The sequence below is a fragment of the Hetaerina americana genome, unplaced genomic scaffold, assembly GCF_022747635.1.
Source record: "Hetaerina americana unplaced genomic scaffold, ioHetAmer1.1.p SCAF_12, whole genome shotgun sequence".
NCBI classification, from domain to species: Eukaryota; Metazoa; Arthropoda; class Insecta; order Odonata; family Calopterygidae; genus Hetaerina; species Hetaerina americana.
Window position 1 is genome coordinate 25,140,216 of NW_027286292.1, and position 18,872 is coordinate 25,159,087.

Consider the following 18,872-nt stretch of genomic DNA (forward strand, 5'->3'; position numbering starts at 1 on the left):
CTTAGATCGGGAGAAAACAACACACAATTCGATGCAGTATTCCTGGATTTCAAAAAAGCCTCCGACAAAGTCCCACACAATAAATTGTTACATAAACTTAAATACTATGGGATCAATGAGAAAATAATTAATTGGATTAGAGACTTCTTGTCAAACCGCAAACAAATAGTAGTCATAGATGGGTTGTGCTCAACGGAGAGAGATGTAACTTCGGGCGTCCCATAGGGAAGTGTAATAGGGCCTCTTCTGTTCTTAATATACAGTAATGACTTAAAGACTCACGTAGGTAGCAATCTGAGGTTATTTGCTGACGACACGGTGGTATACAGGGAAATAAGGAGCAAACTAGATCGCGAGCTACTCTCTAGAGACTTAGACAATGTCTCGGAATGGTGCAATAAATGGGGATTAACACTTAATATAGATAAATGCGCAGTTTTGAAATTTTGGAACAAAGGAAGTGACGAACAGGATATAAACTACAAAATAGAGGGTTCAGTATTGACTACGGCAAATCAAGTTAAATATTTGGGGGTTGTTCTAACACCACGCCTTTCATGGGGAGCACATATCAGGACAATATGCGGATCAGCTTTAAAGAAACTTGGCTTCATAAAACGGTTGGTGGGGAAATGAAATGAAAAAGTTAAATGGAGCTGTTATTTTACTTAACTTAGACCTCATTTGGAATATGCCGCAAATATGTGGGATCATTGGGAGAAAATTTGGCAAAAAGAATTAGATAAAGTCCAGAGAAAATCTGCTAGATTCGTTAAAAATTGTCATGATAAGAACACAAGTGTGACAGGTCTCTTAGGGGATTTAGGCTGGGAACCACTTGAAGTACGGAGAGAACAAGCGAGGCTTAGACTTTTAGAAAGGTTCAGAGCAAACGAGTTTAACTATGACACTGAAGGAATTATAATGGCCCCACACTACTTAGGTAGATCAGACCACAAAGATAAACTAAGGGAGATATATTCCAGGACAGATAGGTACAAATACTCATTCTTTCCCCGAACAATCAGAAATCACAATAGTAAGAAACCGAAGTAACTTTAGAAATATTGAAAACACTGAATTTACTAGTCGGAGCAAAGTTAAACACTGCAAAGCTGTAGGTATACTTTCAGGTGCATGTGCATGTAAGATGTAGATTGAGTGTTTGCATGTGTGTGGGGTGTAAGTGTTCTTGCATGAATGAATGGCATGTTTTTTTTTGTGGATATATGATTTTGTGGTTCTTGCATGCGGTTTTTTTTCCTTTCTAAATTACGGATGGTGTCCTAACACCCCCCGCCACACGCCCTTGCGGCGGATTGCGGGGTATTAAGTTGATGTAGATGTAGATGTAAGAACTGTGGATAACGTCCAGCCATCCCTTAGGATTAGGACTAATCCTAAGGGATAGCTTTGAATTGGCTGAAGGGATTAGGATCTTTCCCCTAGCTTCGCGTTACCCGGCGATGACCGGCGAAGTGATCAGTCAAATCAGAGCCCCACTCCCGCGTCTGACAGCAGGATCTTCCGCTTGTGTACTCCATCAACCTTTAGGCTGACCGTCAAGACTGGGCCCACGCACAGAGTAGGATGCTGGATTTTGTGTTTTGTAAGGAGTCACAAAATATTTATTTAGTAGCTGTGTCCATCTAAAAAGCTACCTTAACCGGTATATTACCTAATAATAATGTTATATATATATACATATATATACATATATATATATATATGTATACATACATATACATATATATATACATATATCTATATATATGTATATGTATATAAAAAAACCATAAACACAGTAATCAACCCGAAGGTCGGTTTGGTAGGTGATGGTAGAGTTCACCCAGTACTAAGCCCTATACGGCGTGGGTGTGAAATTCACACATCAGGGTAGGGGGGGCCAGTTCCTTTCCCTGTGCCGGTTATGGCTTCCCAGGAAGACCTGGTACCCGAAAAATCACTTTAGCTGGGGTGGAGCTGCAGGTGTCCAGAGTGCCTCACCCAGGAATCAAACCCGGGACCCTCCGATCAGCAGTCCAACGCTCTACCCACTGAACTACGACGACCCATATATATATATATATATATATATACATATATACTTATAAATACATATATACTTATATATATATACCTGTATATATATGTGTGTGTATATGTATATATATATATATACATATATATATATATATATATATATATATATATATATATATATATATATATATATATATATATATATGTGTATGTTTTTGTCTGTGTCCACTAGTGCTAAATTTTATATATTATTATTCACGTCATTGAGACTTTCAAAAAGTATTATATGCATATATACAGTTATACAGGTACATACTATATACCACATGGTATATACACACACACGAGATCTGTTCAGAAGGTTTCCAGTCATCCAGTATTTTTAGGATGGTAGCCTCTACCTAGAAAGAGAATGAGGTCTCATTCTCCTTCAAAGTACTTTCACTTTGGACCTTCACACACTTATCTCAGCGTCTCTCACTTTTCATAACAATTGGCAGTTTTTTTCGGAATGGTCATCAGCTGCCTCGTCGCATTCTGCTTTCACTCTTCAGCCGACTGATAGGAAGACTGCGATTTACAGAGCTGGGCAAGCTATTTTTCTCAAAATATTGCATGGCCTGATACTTTCCAGGCAGACCTCGTATAATTGATTATTTGCTTTGAGGCATACCATTGGTTTCTCAAAACTGGAATGATAGCACATCTGTTGAGCTATTCTCGAAAAATATCAGTGATTTCACGAGATAAACGTTTACATGGCAAATGGAATGTTACTGCTCCAACTTTCATTTTAGTTCGTTTAAAAAAGTGTAGCTTATAATGCTCAGATTTAGTCAAATATTTGAAGGCATAACTCAACACTGTTAACTGTTTCAATTTCAGCATGTTCTTCTGTTATAGTATTATAATACACCGCAGTAATGTTAAATATTATCTGAAAATAATTAACTTATGACATGTTCTTCAATGATTTTTTTGCGTAGGCTAATCTTAGGTATTTTTATAATATTGCCATTTTCAACGTGCTCACATGGTGCACAAATTCTAAACTTTTCCGCTGCAAAAACGTTCTATTGTTGTTACCATCAAGCTTTTGCAACAGCTTCACTGAGCTATGTGTCGTAGATAATTATGACATTATAGTAATGATTTTTTTGGTCAGAGGATAGAATCATTTCCTTTAGTTTTTCATTTCATTTAAACTCCTTAATTATCGCTCAAAAATAAGAAACTAACCCAAACCCAGTGAAAAAAGAACCCTCGCCGTTCATGCTTCTGAAATATTTTGGATTACCTTTACGAATGGAGGGCTGAGGTTAAAATGAATAATCGTAAGTGTGACGGCAACGATTATTCTCTCTCGATCGTGGAGAAGCGCGTTGTGGAAGTCAGTGACGTCCGACTCTTTCAAGCTCCATAGTTTCCACATAGAAAATTACAGGGGTGGAAGGTGCATCATCGAGGTATTGTTCCCCCAAAGGTGAATCCCACCGGGAAAAAAAAATTCCAAGAATGTCGCTCCACCCACGCCTCAGAGGAAATGGGTTTCAATCACGGCCCGAAACCTCCCTTCAATATCCCGCCCTTCACCCTTCCCACGAAACCATTCCTCCCTTCCTCTCCTGCCACCCCACCTCCAGCCCCTCACCATCGATCCCGCGATTACCCTATTCCCGAATACAAAGCTTTCGCTCCGCTGCTGGGTAATTCCCCCTCGCGTGCGTGCCCCGTGCCCTCTCCTCCTTCGCACTCCGTTTGGATAGGATTTGCTACCAGCCGAATACGGAGGAGGGGGGAAAAAAATCTTTCTCCCTCCCGCGCACCTATCCCCATACTTAAGGTTAGCCTTGTCGAGCCTCGGTGAAATGTCGCGATTACCGACTTCCCGGAGGGCGGTCGCGTAGGCGTCGGGAATAGGAGCCGAAGTGAGTACCATCGCTGCGCAGGTTGCAGTGAAGGTCGGCTCTCTATCCCCCCCGTTCAAGCGTTTGTATTTAAAATTCCACCCTTAGTCAATTAAGGTCGGATAGGTGACAGAACTTTCCTTCGTAGTACCGGAAGTTAGTTTGATAGGTTTCTACTTCGGTTTAATTGAAAGCTTATGATATTTTCTCCGAGGATGACTTTTATTCCAAGTTGAATTGGTTCGGGTGATCCCTTCTCATCTAAAACTCCAAATTCCATCATTAATCTTCCTCTCTATTCAACTTGTACTCTCCATTTATTTTCCGACCTTCATCTCATAAACCTTCTTTGTACCCCCATCCTTTTGCCTCAAAGATTAGGTTTTGGATCCATACAATGATACACTTCTTGTTTTAGTCTTTACGTATTTACTTAGAGTACGTGTCATGAATTTCCATACTTAGTTTGTCAACAAAACGGTGATACCTTTGCAGCGGTCTTTTATATTCAAGAACAAGGTCAAAGCGGTTAACCGAAGAGCTAAGGAGTTTCAAAAGAGCAACAGTTGGGCGAGGAGAACATTGAGCTCTTCCACTCGAACTCCGGAAGTCTTGATCTAAAATAAAATGGGGAACTTAATACAAATGGGGAACTTAATACAAATGGGGAATGATGGAGAGAGTGTGTTTGGCTCGGCTTCTTTTATAATTATGAAATTAATTCGGAATTCTTTTAGCAGGACGCGATATACTTTTCCTCGTCTTACACTATCTTTCAACGGCGTTCGCCGCTGCATACTTTCCTGTAAGTAGACACGACCGCCCTTGGTAAATAGAGAAAGAAGCAATCTATTGTGAAGCATCAAATTATGTTCACCGAAAGGTTGCTTATGTCATAACCTTTGGGTCCCGTCAACAAAATCGGATACAGTCGTTAGACCACAGGCCAAAGTGACCATATTTATGGTTCAGAATTTCTTATGTTAACCTGTAGTGAAATAAGGTGAAATCTGGGATATTGCATGAAAACTCATTATATATTTTGCTTTTATTTCGATTGCGGGTTGTGTAAGACAAAGTGGTATTGATATCACCCAGGAGTCATATTTCTTAATTTTATTTGGCAGATCCCATCTGCTACATCTATTGAGGAGTTTATTTATTTTGCATTAGTTCGAAAACAGCACTTCGACCTTGACACCGGACTTTGAACATTGATTTAAAAATTTGACAATTAGCCCTTTAGTGTAAAAAGCTAACTTTTTTGACTCATTTTTGTTCAAAAATTAAAACCTCGTGCTCCCATGAATGATATGCAGTTCGAATCTTACAGTTTCTAATATCTATAATCTTCCATTCTTCAAATATTAAAAAGATGCAATTGCGAAAGATCTCCTTTGAAATTGTCCTTAATTATTGTTCTCCATATTTAAAACGGGTCCTTTAAACCTTAAGACATTTTGAAGTATTGCTCAACTAATGATATTCTTTTCTTTTCCATTTCAAATAACGTTCAGTGCGGTTTAATGCAATTCAGGGCAGCATGATTCGCTTTGGCGAGCCCCATTCGGAATTCGCCCACTTTTTTCCCTACGGTCGCAATCGAAATAATGCTATTGAATATCAGTGCACCCCTTTAGTAATTATTTAACCCCAACCCTGGTTCCTTAAAAAATACTGGATTATCAGTCTTGCATTTCGAAGACCGCCCTTTTTGGAAAATATTGGTCAGCGGTCGCTACCAACACTTGCCAAAGTGATCTACGCCTCCTTTATTCCTAGGAAATACTGATGAGTCTCTAAGTCCACTGTTTATTCCATGGTGATAAATGTATGCCCGTCGCCTGCAACGAAAGGATTATCAGAAAAAGTTGCTCGTTAAAATGATTTTCCCAAAATTATGCCTAACTTAATTGGTCCTAATTAGCTTTCGGGAAAGTGAAGGGAATGCTATTTATAAGGGCATATAACAAAATTATCCCTTCCATTTTACGTGCATACTTTAGGGAATAAGTAAGGGGTCTTTCAAGTCAGAAGGCTTGAGCGATTCCCCTCAATAACTTTCTCTAAATAGTTGAAAGGAACCATATCCGAAATGCATGGTGTAACTAAGCCAAAGATTTTCTCCGGTTAGTAATGGGGTCGAGTCTAAAATTTTATCGATTCAGAACCCTAAAATCTATTCGCTTTTTCATCAAATCTTGAATGATAAATATTTTAATGCTAAAATTTTGAATTCTCTATTCTAAGGTATCAATTGACTGCTTGTGTTTAACTCAAATTAAATTCAGTTTCATATTTCATATAACAATTTGAATCTACTGTAAGTTTTATCATATTTTCTCCGTAAAAATTTAAGTTTTCAGTAATTTAAAATTATAATCACTTCTAATTTCAAATATGGATCACTTTTTTCAAATATTTAATGCTACATATCTGGTGAAAGACCACATTTCTTGTCCTATAACATTTAATGACCACGTTTATGGTTTTCTTTCACTTACGTTGCAAAATGGCATCATCCGTGCGCATCCGTTGCTATTCACTCGTCGGGAGAGCCATCATTGAACTTGGAGACGTCTTACAGGGGTGATTTTAATGTCATAAAAGTCCCAAAGTTCCTTCATTTATTTATGAAATGTAATATAACTTTTATAAGAGAGTTTATAGACCATTTTGGAGCATGTAGCACTCGCAGTGAAAATAGGATAATATTCGTTGATCGTTGCGACGTCACTGTCAATATTTTCGGGGGTTATTTTTAAGGCAGAATTTTCCCGAGCGTAAGATTCGTTCAGCCAAGATTGGAAATATATGGTCAAAAAGATTTCATTCGTCAGAAGATGCTTTAAAATTTGTCAATAAATATTTTCACGTTTTCATTAGAGTTCATAAATTGTAAATGTCATTCTCTGGACAGATTCTATAATTTTAAAATAATAATTGACCAAAAATACTTGTTAATTAAAATACGGACGTAATATCGTAAGATCAGGTGCAAAGTTGTCTTACGAGTTAACGAGCTCGCGCTGGACTCATATTGTATGTGTACCTTAATGCATCGGAAATGATACCCACTATTTCTTGCTTTGCAAATAATAACAATGAAGGAATCGTTTAATCGGAAGGAGACGTTTAAGTACATTAATATTTAACTTAAACTTTACGCTTAGATTGAAATTCAGCTCACATATTGATGGTCAATGTTTTGGTGTAATATTATGATATGATAGTAGATCAACAGATTTTTTAGTAGTGAACCGCATACATGCATAAAAAAATTTGTAAACGTTCATTACATTACCGATTTTTAATAGCTTAGAAATAAAGTGTAATAATTGGGATCACGATCGATTCAAGGCAGGCATACTTACTCGAATTCCTGTAGATTTGTTTCGAAATTGATGACATGGGACTCGAGAGAAAATATGGTCAAATGTCGCGACACATTTCTCCAATGGCGCAATCTCAGGGAAATCCGCACGACCGGGATTAAGAGTCAGTTATTTCCTAAAAGGATTCGATTCAAATATCAAACACATAGATTGCATAGGATTCGACCAAATTCTAGTATCCCGACCCATATCCATATCTGATATTTGAAATTATAGTTTGCTTCGCTCTAAATCTTTCGACCGTTGCCATTCACACGTTAGCGGGGAATTGCTAACTCCGTGCAATGGAGGCCAGTGCCTTTCTTTGTGTTTGCCTGGACTATGCCAAGAAGGTATGATGATGTCCACAAAGTCGCAGAGTTTTGATGTTGGACAGATTTGCACAAGACGTCGCGCCGGATATGATACCAGGGCTCTCTGATCAACATACACACTGGGATTATCAAATGACCTGTCCCCCACGAAGTATTATGTTAAGTAAATATTAACTCACTGCTGCTCTTATCATTGCTTAAATTTCTGATCGAATGCAAGGATACTTGACAGCTAACCCCTGCAATGAAAGACGCGTGAGCGTTCGTGAAAAGTGCTATTGCCTTAAAAATTATGTTGAAAACGCAAGAAAATATATTTGGGGCTCTCTGGATACCATGAGAGAAGGATCGAAAGAAAAATGGCCTAGCATTCATTTAAGCGTAATAATGTTTCATTGAAGGGTTAAAAAAAATTAATAAAACGTTTAGTCATACAAATTGAAACTACTTGTGTTGAACAAAGTTTCTTTACATTAAAGAGATTAAATATTTATATCAGGCCTAGGATAGCAGAATATAGAATGGTTGAGAACAAAGGCCACATTGATCTCAGTTACTACTGATTTTACTGTAAGTAAAATTTCACGATGTGGGTGGCCTTCCTGAATATTATTTTAAGATTTAAGGTGACCCACACCATATTATATTTTTTTCTATATTTTCTATAGTTTATAACACTTACCCTTACCAAAACATCCATTATCTTAACTCCTAGAGATAGATTTGTGTGAGAAACTTTAGGAACGATTTTTCAATATCCTGAGTGGTATATTCACAGGCAGTTTTAATCATATTTATTAATATGGTAGCATCTCAATTAAAGCAATATATATCTTTGCGCATATTTTGAAAAAAATAAAACACTCCAATATTTGGTAATGTACGAGGGTCATCCGGAAAGTAGTACCCGTTCGTGAAATAAAGACACAAAAGTAAATATTAACAAACATAAAAAAATTTTATTTGAAAGAGGATACTTTAAACTACTTCTCAACATAATCTCCAAGCAAATTAAGGCATTTGTCATAACGTGTGACAAGTTTCTGTATTCCTGCTGCATAGTCCTTCGCCGCCAGCTCATTGAGATACGCGAGGGACCCATCTTGCACAAATTTTTGCATAATGCAGATGGTGTTTAACAATTTCATGAACAATTGTTCGAGAAACATTGGGAAAATGCTCACAGATGTCATCAATTGTGACGCGCCGATCGTTCCTCACGAATTCGTCAACTGAGCTCACCAGTTGGTCTGTAATGACAGACGGTCTCTCCGAACGCTCATCGTCGTGTGTGTTCCCCCTCCCCATGTTGAAGTTGCGACACCACCGCCGAACAGACGACTCGTCCATTACATTGTCTCCATACACCTCCTTTAATTGGCGATGAATATCACATGGGCGAACGTTTCTTGCATTGAGGAATTTAATCACTGCCCTCACTTCACAACTGGCGGCGTTCTCAATTTTTTTAAACATTGTAAACAATCACAGAAACAACACAGGCAATGCTAGCGTCACGCAACTTGGCTCAGAGAAGGCAGACAAGCCACTGAAGCTATCTGACCTCGTCCAGCGGCTACTCGCGTCGTCAGCACTTCATGCGGCACGAACGGGTACTACTTTCCGGATGACCCTCGTACACTATGATTTGACCGTAGAGATTTCCTCAAATCGCATTAATTTGCAAAATGGGGAAATTTAAGCTGCCATAATTAATAAAAGCGATAAACATTGGCTGCAATGCTAACATACTAGCAAACTTACAAAGACAATCATTTAAATCGCAAAATCGTAGTGACAAAAGTAATTACCAGCATTGTAATTCAAACTCTAGTATTAGAATCATGTGAAATTGGAAATGTGAAGCCCACACCGTAAAAGATACATGTATTTAAATTCAGCCATTAATTTTTAGATTTTCTATGACTTCGTCCGTGCATTCGTCGATTGTGTTAACAGTGTGATATTGCGAGAAGTTGGATATTCAAAAATGAAAGCTACTCACTAAAATCCCGTGAAAGATAGAACACAGTTTCGAAATGACGTGTCCCTGACAAATTTTCTAAGCCAGACGGGTCCCATAGAAATTTGAGCTACGCCTTTACTTTGATGTAGCCCTGAAATATTACAATTATTGAACTAATGCCTATCGGACTTGTTTGAAAATTCATATCAATGCGATTACCATAAAATTGTGCAACTTACGCACCAACCTATAACGTTTGATGTTGAAATTATATCTATTACGAGCTGTTATAAATTAATGCTAGCTTCTAAATGGCGAAATAAAAGTTATCTCGAAGCGAAAACTCAGATGAAAAGCAATCTCTTTTCGAAGAGAAGGTAATCCGAAATCCCTGAATGCTAGTCTCTCCCCAAGCAGAAACATGAGAGATGGGCCAGTGCTCGAGTTTCTTTCAGTAGTGGAGAGTCAATGGAGTGAAAAGAGATGCTTAGTGAATCAAAGGTTTATGCGTAATTGACTCCGGAACGAGCCTGGATCCCTAGGGAGGAAGGAAGTAGGGCAATCTCTGCAGTCATTTGAGGCCGGAAATGGGCTTCTATTGACGAGCGTCCGATCGCGTTGCCAGCAGAAAACTTAAGTAATTTATCCTTGTTTCCATTCTTTGGCGATAATTGGAAAACTTCTGTGGTGTATAACGATGTGACTTGATTGAATTGCTAGGAACACCATTGTTTCAGTCCTTCGAATGGCTTATGTCATATTTAGGTGTGAGGAATTGGCCGTAAACAAATTCTCATTCTAATTATGTCAGGTATCTATCTTCATAACGCTTATGAAACTTGTGTGCCTTAGAAACGTTTAATTCTCTCTGCATATATTGGCACATGATCTTCATTACTTTCACCTGGCATTTAAACCGGTCTATTTTGCCATTTACTCATGTGATTTTCCATATTTACATGCCACCTTTTCGCATACAAAGAAATAGGATTTACAGGTTTATTTAATATGCTGTAATCGGCAAAAGACAAACCAGATTTTGGAGGATCGAATAGTTTAAATTGGGATTGATTAATGGAGCGTAGAAGCAGGGGCATTTGGAGTTCTCTGGTCCTTTAAGCTACATCAATGAAAATAATTACTATATTCTCTGTGTGCAGTGTGAGAGTTAGTAAATCGATCACTCTATTGATGGCAGCAATATTTTGACGTTATTTTTGGAATCATGTTATTAAGTATTTTTTCATGCGGAATGTGAAAAAACTTATCATCAGGAACTTGTTCATTTTTGTTTACCTAATTTTCAGCTATTGCATTTCAGTTCATGTTTTCATTCATCTCGTCATGAATATCACTGAAGCGGCATTGGTGAATGTACAGTAAATTAAGTCATGATTAACAAACAGATTTTTCAGCTCTTTCTGCAAGTTTAATGTCGAGATTTAGGGAAGAATTCATACTCTTCGGAACGAACGCGGAATTTTCAACCTTTTTATATTTAATTCAATATGTTTTATTGGCCAAATTCATTACAATCAAACGTAATATTAAAGATTTAGGACATTTTCACCGAATGTTGCTAAAAATCAACAAAATTAAATTTTAAAATGTTGTGCGAGTAGATTAAACACCAAATTTCTCATCCATTTTTCCTAAAGTTAGGGCAGAATAGAGCGGGTATGTTTTCTAGATGAAATTTGTAACAAATTTTTATAACTCTGTAATCTGTAAATTAATGAAGCAATAGAGAAAGTTAGAAAATTATCCTGATTGGGAATTGAATGTTTGAATGAGTATTTGCTTTTTTCCATTAAAAATACATAAATTCCATATCAACTACTGATTTATTTCCAGCATCAGCGTAGAATTTTACGGATAATTCTCTGTATTTGGCTGGCGGTAGAAAACGATATATTTTTTCACTTCTTACCAGTCTTTTAAATGCATCAAAATGAATAGTGTTGGCAACTATTTCTTTAAGTATTCATCCAAAATTCAATAAAATGAGACAACCTTCTATATCTCATATCCAAAATAATAAGGTACGAGGGGGTATCGTGAACCTTTAACCATTAATAAAAATTATCGAGGTAGATATTAAACTTTTTTTATTATTCTTAAGACTTCTCTAGATTGTCACCATCCAGCGTTATACCTTTCTCCCAGAGTTTATTGACCTTTCGAAGACCGTCATTTTAAAAATCCGTTGCAGGTTACGTCAAAAGCCTTTGTTTCACCTCTTGTATGACGTGATTTGTGTTGTCAAATATCCAACACTGCGATGGTTTCTCGAGTTCTGGGGACAAGAAAAAATCACTTTGGGAGAAAACGGTAGAATAGGGTGAACGTGGCGAAATTTCAAAGCCACATGGCTTTGATTACTCAACCTCACATTGAGATGAGTGAGCAGTTGAATTGACGGCAATAAGACCTTGGTAGTCATACCTCCCCGTTTTCTTTTCAGAGCATCGCGCAATTGGTTCATTAGTGTGTTTGATATTAGGTACCAGTGACGGTCGGACCCTTTTCAAGGTAGTTTAATGAGAGACTCCACGACAGTCTCAAAAAACAGGCAGCATAGCCTTCCCCGAGGACCTCTACACCATAACGGGGTGAATGGGGAGGAAGGAATTCTCTTGGGCAGAGGTGAATGTGCTTCCAGATATTGCTCATCTCTTTCGCGTCAGGATCATATTTAAGAATCCAAGAACTTCTGAAAATGAGTCAGAAGTCGTGGAACCCAGCGTGCTGACACTTTTAACATGTGCATTAATTCGAGAATAATTTTCTACACACTGCCGTATCTACGGTCAGTTAAAATCATGATCAATTGAATGGGTGCTCTTCGGTCTAATAGGATCAGTTCCTCCACTTTCTTCACTGTGGCAGCATCGTCCGTGAGTGATGGTCTTACACTTCTTGGATTTTCTATGTGGGACGCGTGGATAGGTTGAAAATTTCTTTTCCACCTCACAGCCGTGCCATATGACGAGCTATCATTTCCATAAAGAGTCATCATTTCATCGCAGAGTTGCTAGGCACTCTAACCTTACAAATAAAGGAACTGAATCCCACTGTGAGCCTATATCTTCTCCGTACTATGAGTTACTTAAACCTTCGGCTTACCGAAACGAAAAAATCAAAATTTGTATCTGTAATTTTAAAGTATTTGTATGCAATGATGAAATAATTTGCAGAAAAAATTTAATGTTGATATCCATGTTATTTATTAGGATTAATTACCTAAAAGCGATAACCTCACGCACATGAATTCCCTACGTGATGCTATCATGACAGTAGGAATAGTGATTTCCTTTGGTCCACGTAGCTCACGCGATGTGCCGAAGGTTAGCTTATTTATTGAATAAACTCATGCCGCTTACAGTTTTGAGAGATTTTCCATGATGTGCTCCATATATTTTCCTAAAAGAGTGTAGTTTATGCTTCTATTTGAATAAAATACCGAAGTTCCAAATTAAAGAGATAGCTTAGGGATGAACCAGCAATATTGCTCGTAGTCGTCGCAAATACTGGCGCACAATGGAATAAAAACTTGTCTCCGTGACGGCATGATCTGATGTAAATTTGAGACTTTGAAACCATAAGAATTTTCCGTTAATAAAAAGTTTGTTTGGGCCATTAAAATTAAAGAGATGGAAAATGGGCGCTTCCCTTGGTGACGCTGTTTGCAAACACGAGTAATGTGCTCGTCTTGAGTCATAAAACCGCTTTTAAAGCTACCATTAACGTGATAGCTCGAGTAATATCCAACATAACAGAATTCAGTTGGAGCCACCTTCTAGTTTCGTCCTTCTCTGATTTCATCAAACGTTATTATTCAGTCTATCCAAAAATATGCACCAGTGGCGGCGCTCCATTCTCATCTCGGGAATGTTTCTTGAAACTATCCCTGCACGGTTGTTCCTTAGATGTCAACTTATTATATTGGTTTTAGTTACACCCACCATAAATGTAATTTCCGCTCAAATCATGTCACGAAATGATAGAACTAATACCATGTTGTAATTTATTATATCCAACTGGAATATATTTGTTGTATTTTTGATGTCATATCATCCTTTTCATTTTATTCCTAGACTAAATCATTGATAGACAATCCTAAAAAGAAACGGAGAAACAGCAGCAACCTGAGATATATTGAAGAGCAGAGCAGTTCACATTGAAGCACTATAAATGTTTCTATATTATTAGTTTACATTGAATTTGCGGGATCTACTAGCTCAAATAGTATTGCGCAAAATCAATCAAGGAGATAAACCTTAGACAAAAATCACTTCCAACTCAGAGACGAGATTTGAACCCATCAAGATGCCTGATAATGGTACATCGCCATTTTATTACCGTTGCTTGCATGAGATTCGTGAAAATCTTATCCAAGTCTAGGAATTTTTCTTAAAACAAAGTGATACTAGAAGCTTAAATTGCAATAAGAATAAAATTGGGAAATGCATTTTATGACTGAAATTTCCTTAAAAATCTGCTGCTGTTACTCCTTGGGTGTTCATTTACTAAACCATGTCATTCAGTTTTCATATAAAGGTATAATTATGTGTCTTTGATACTTCTTATTTTGCAAAAATGTTGGTAGTTGAAGTAAAGTATTAGTGAAAAATAGTTGAAAACAATGTGAAGATATTAGTTTAAATATTCAGTCAGTCTTGGTTAACTCTGTCTGAAAATATCAATGATTAAGATAAACTTTCAATGTCTACATTTGGACGAGTCCATAATGGCGTTGACTCCATTGTAATTCTATGCTAATGCTAACATTTCAAAGGTCGTCATAGATGTATTGAAAAAATCACACTAAAACGAAGAATCGTCCATTCGCTTGAAGCTGTTCATAGTTCATCTACATAGATCAGTCTGAATTCATTTTTCCATTTCGTATAGCACACGAAATTTATAGAAAACTCCTTTTAAAAACTATTTATATATTTAGGACAGAAATGAACAGAGAAGAGAGCCAAGGTCATTACGTTTAATAAACGTCTGCACATTTGTGTGGGTTCTCCATCCGAAAACCGCTTTGCAGGTTCTTTTCAGGGATTTTGAGTGAAATTTTTTCCCTTTCGTTAACTCCTCAAACACCCTTCCTCTCCCTCATCTCTTATACTTCCCACCTAGTGATGATACCCCCTGCCACACGCCTTTTAATGTTGATTGCGGGGTATTTTGTAGATGTTGACTCGATAAAAATGTTCATTCCTATTCATGAAATTCAATTCATATGTGGAAGCAATACTTCGGTTTATTTAACTCGATTTAGTAGTTTGGTTGGTAAGGTGCCAAAATGATCTGGGGCTCAAATACCAATACTCTCATAAATGTCTCAATAACTGGATCATAAAAAACCAAAACCTATTTTTTGAAGTAATCTACCGGTTAAAATAGCTTTTTAGATGGACACAGCTACTAAATAAATATTTTGTGACTCCTAACAAAACACAATCCAGCAACCTACTCTACATCAGGTCCCTCTTCATCTCTGAGTACTTCCATCCTCCCTTCATTACGTCCAACATCCCTATCCTTTTTCTGCCCTTTCCTCGTTTGTTTAGCATTCTCCCATATATTAAATTCTTCAATATCCCACTGCCGATCAATACACCCTTTATCCATTTTTCCTTCCTCCTTAGGATTTCTCTCAACGACACCCTCTCCTCGCCCACCGTACCTAGCACGTCCACATATGTTTTCCTTTCCGTCCATTTCACCTTCTCCATCCTTCTCCACACCCCCATTTTGAAAGCCTCCAGCTTTAGTGACTTTTTTTTCCGCGCAATGCAAAACTACGCTTCATTTCAAAGTTTTAACAAGTCTTTTCTTAACATCCTTACTCAACATCCCAGTCATCAACTCCCTCCTCCTTGTGAAAGATTCTTTGCTGAGTGCGATTCTTTTCCTTACATCCCCATTACTTGGACCATTTTGATTCAAAACGCTTCCGAGATACGTTAACTGTTCCACCTGTTCCAGTTTTTGACCTTCTTTCTTAATGTTAACCTTGGCCTTTCTCTTTCTGGAAAATAGCATAACCTTTGTTTTATCAATATTGATTCTCACCCCATACCTGTCGCACTGAATTTCCAATTCACTCAGCAATGCTTCTGCATCTACATCAATATCCTGCGAGCCACCAAAAAGGTGTGTGGCAGGGGGTGTTACACCAGGAGGAAAGGGTAGGGGATGAGGGGGTTAGGGTTTTTCAATGCTTGCAACCCCTTGGCTGACTGACGCACTAGGGCAAGGGCATCAGCAAATCTAACTGATTTTTTAAATTCCCCTCCTACTTTCATTCCTACCTCCAGTTCTTCCCATACCTCTTTAAACATTTCCTCCACATATACGTTGAACAGCACCAGTGATAACGGGCACGCTGTTTTACATCTCTTCCTAACAATTCCCATCCGGACTCCCCGTTCCCCACTCGCACCTGAGCAGAGTGAGGCATGTACAGGTTGCGGATTAGCCTCATGTCCCTTCATTCAATTCCTATTTTCTGCAATTTACTCATTAGTTTTTCCCAATTCACTCCATCAAACGTCTTTTCACAATCTACGAAACAGGCAAATACGCCCGGATTGTATCGTATATTCCTCTCGATTAGTGATCTTACTATTTGAATGGCATCACGCATGCCTCTCCCATTCCTGAACCCAAACTGATAATTCCCTAAGTAATCATTTTCCATACTCTCTACCCTTTTACTGATGATCCTGAGAACAACTTTAGCCGAGTGGGACATCCAACTTATTGTTTTGTATAAAACCAATTACTAAATGTTAAATTTTTACGAACATTTTCGCGAAATATTTAAAGAAGACAAGAAATTTCTTTATTAATTTGAAGAAATAATAACCTTAGAATAATTTCAATATCTTAATTTTAATTAAAGATATTAACAAAGTTTAAGTGCCGTAGTACCTTTTCATTAAATCTGACGATATGAGGTATGCCAAATTTAATTTTCACGCATTTTTCTCATTTAAATATTGATAAAATCTACTTTTCTAAGGAACTGAATAGGAATTTCACACTTTATCATAGATATGATCAAGTGTGACTGCCACAAAATTAGAAAAACATGATCGTTACTTATTTTTTGCTAAAAATCTTGAAAAATGAAGCTTTACGCTTCACCGCTAGGCGGAACTGTAGAGGTCGTTGCTTCTCAAAATTATTTCGAGTTTACCGCTGATTTAATGAGGATATGAGAAATTTTACTAATGTATTCCTTAGCAAAATAGTAGTTTCTATTATTGCGTCCTCATCCCAGTCTTAAAATTACAGCGAGTCTTTATCTTGATGTGAGTTGTAACAGTAAAATCGTTTCACTGGCACGCTGAAATTTTCATTCCCTTTTGAGTTCATTTAGAGTGTACTATATTCAAGTTCTAGTCATGTCTTAGTAGAGTGCATCAAACAATGTCTAAGAAAACTGTACTTACCGGGGTTGTATTCCGTTCGCCAACACTCTCAACACACACACACGCATAAAGGGGAAAGGAAAATAAGCCCGTGTCCGTAAAAAGAGAGCACTGATATTATCCCAGTTAAAATTATGTTCAGAAAAAGCACTATTCTTCATATTTATTTCAAACGGCTAACACAAATATATTTACTCAAGGTTGACACTTTATTTTGTTCCAGTTTATCTTTTTATTGCGTGGGAGTCATTATCAACGAAGGAGTCGCAACTCAAAAGGGTTGCATGCAAGCACGCATATTTGCATGTGGCTTCGAATGTTTCTCACGGAACGGAAAGTGGCTTCGGGCTAAGAACTGCTTGTTACGGCGGACGCTTCCAAGTTTTTCATCGACTTTCCATTCTTCCTGTAGGTATGACGAAAAGAGAATGCTCTCTCTGTCTGTTTTTACATACTGAAGCTGGGAGTTGGTCGCTGCGAATCCTTAGCAAAGTGAAATTACAAATTTACTATCCAAAGTCAGAGGTTTTTATTAGAGAGCCATTTCACATTCATAAATGGCCCGTACAATACCATTCACAGTGTAAATTCCCATAAGTGTTTGATTAAAATTAAGACCTCAGCGTTTTGTAAAGAATGATCAAGAATATATTTGAAAGGTTCACCATATACCATTTTCATCGTGGCAGAAACATCGCAACACCTACTCATTTCAGTGGTTATCGTTGAGAACTATTCGATTCTTCTTTTGAATATCAAGCACAATCTTTTCATTTTAGGTACGTGCACATTGATTAGTCCCGGCTTATGACACAGCCTAGGGAATTTAAGTGATTTTTTTACAGCATTCAAGACAATTACATTGACCCAGAATCACATATTGTATTCCATTCATATGCAGTATTCTTATGATTTTATTTACTGTTACACATGAAAAGGAATTAATCCTTAAGTTAATAATTTATTGTTGGATGGTTACTTGTATTTTTTAATATGACACTTATTAACATTAAAACTATTCACATTTATGTCATTTAAATGAATATGAGAATCATGAGGAACTGATTAAACAATTTTAAAAGTTTGCATTCTTTCACCAAGAAATTAATATAAAAAATATTCTTCAAATAATTAAAGAATCTCATAGCAAAGTTAACCATAAATGAACATTTCTAAAGAAGAAACGAACAAAGCACAAGTTGTGGCCACATTAAGAGATAATTTTACTCAGAATTCTGAAAGCTCGTTAAATTGATATTGTACATCTCTATATCCTAGATAATTCAATATTACCTTTAAGTAGCCAGATCTGAGTCTAAGAAGATATATGCTTCAATAACAGTACATTCTCAAATTGGCATGTCATATCATCGGAATAGTATTTCAGACGGAGAAAGAGTTTTGGACATTAAATACATTTAATTCTTCATTCAAAACTCAGAAATTCGAATTTCGAATAACTCACTTTTTCATGGTTTAAATTTTAAGCAGAGTTTGCTTCTGAATTGTACCAAATTGGGTGGTGTCCTTAATGCGATAACGGAGGAATTTGATCACCGAAATCATTGGCATTTGATCAACACTGTATACCTTTAGCATTAAGACACTTTATAAACACTTGCGAAGAGCTACAGATTATTATATGATGGATTGCCGCATTCTTGAAGCACAACTGGACGAAACATCTGTCACGCACAAGCCGCTGCGTTTGGTATGCATAGCTATCCTAAATATTATCTGGGAGTTAATTAGTTTATTTCCTCCTCGTGCGCACATGAAAGTGAAGTGGGATGGGG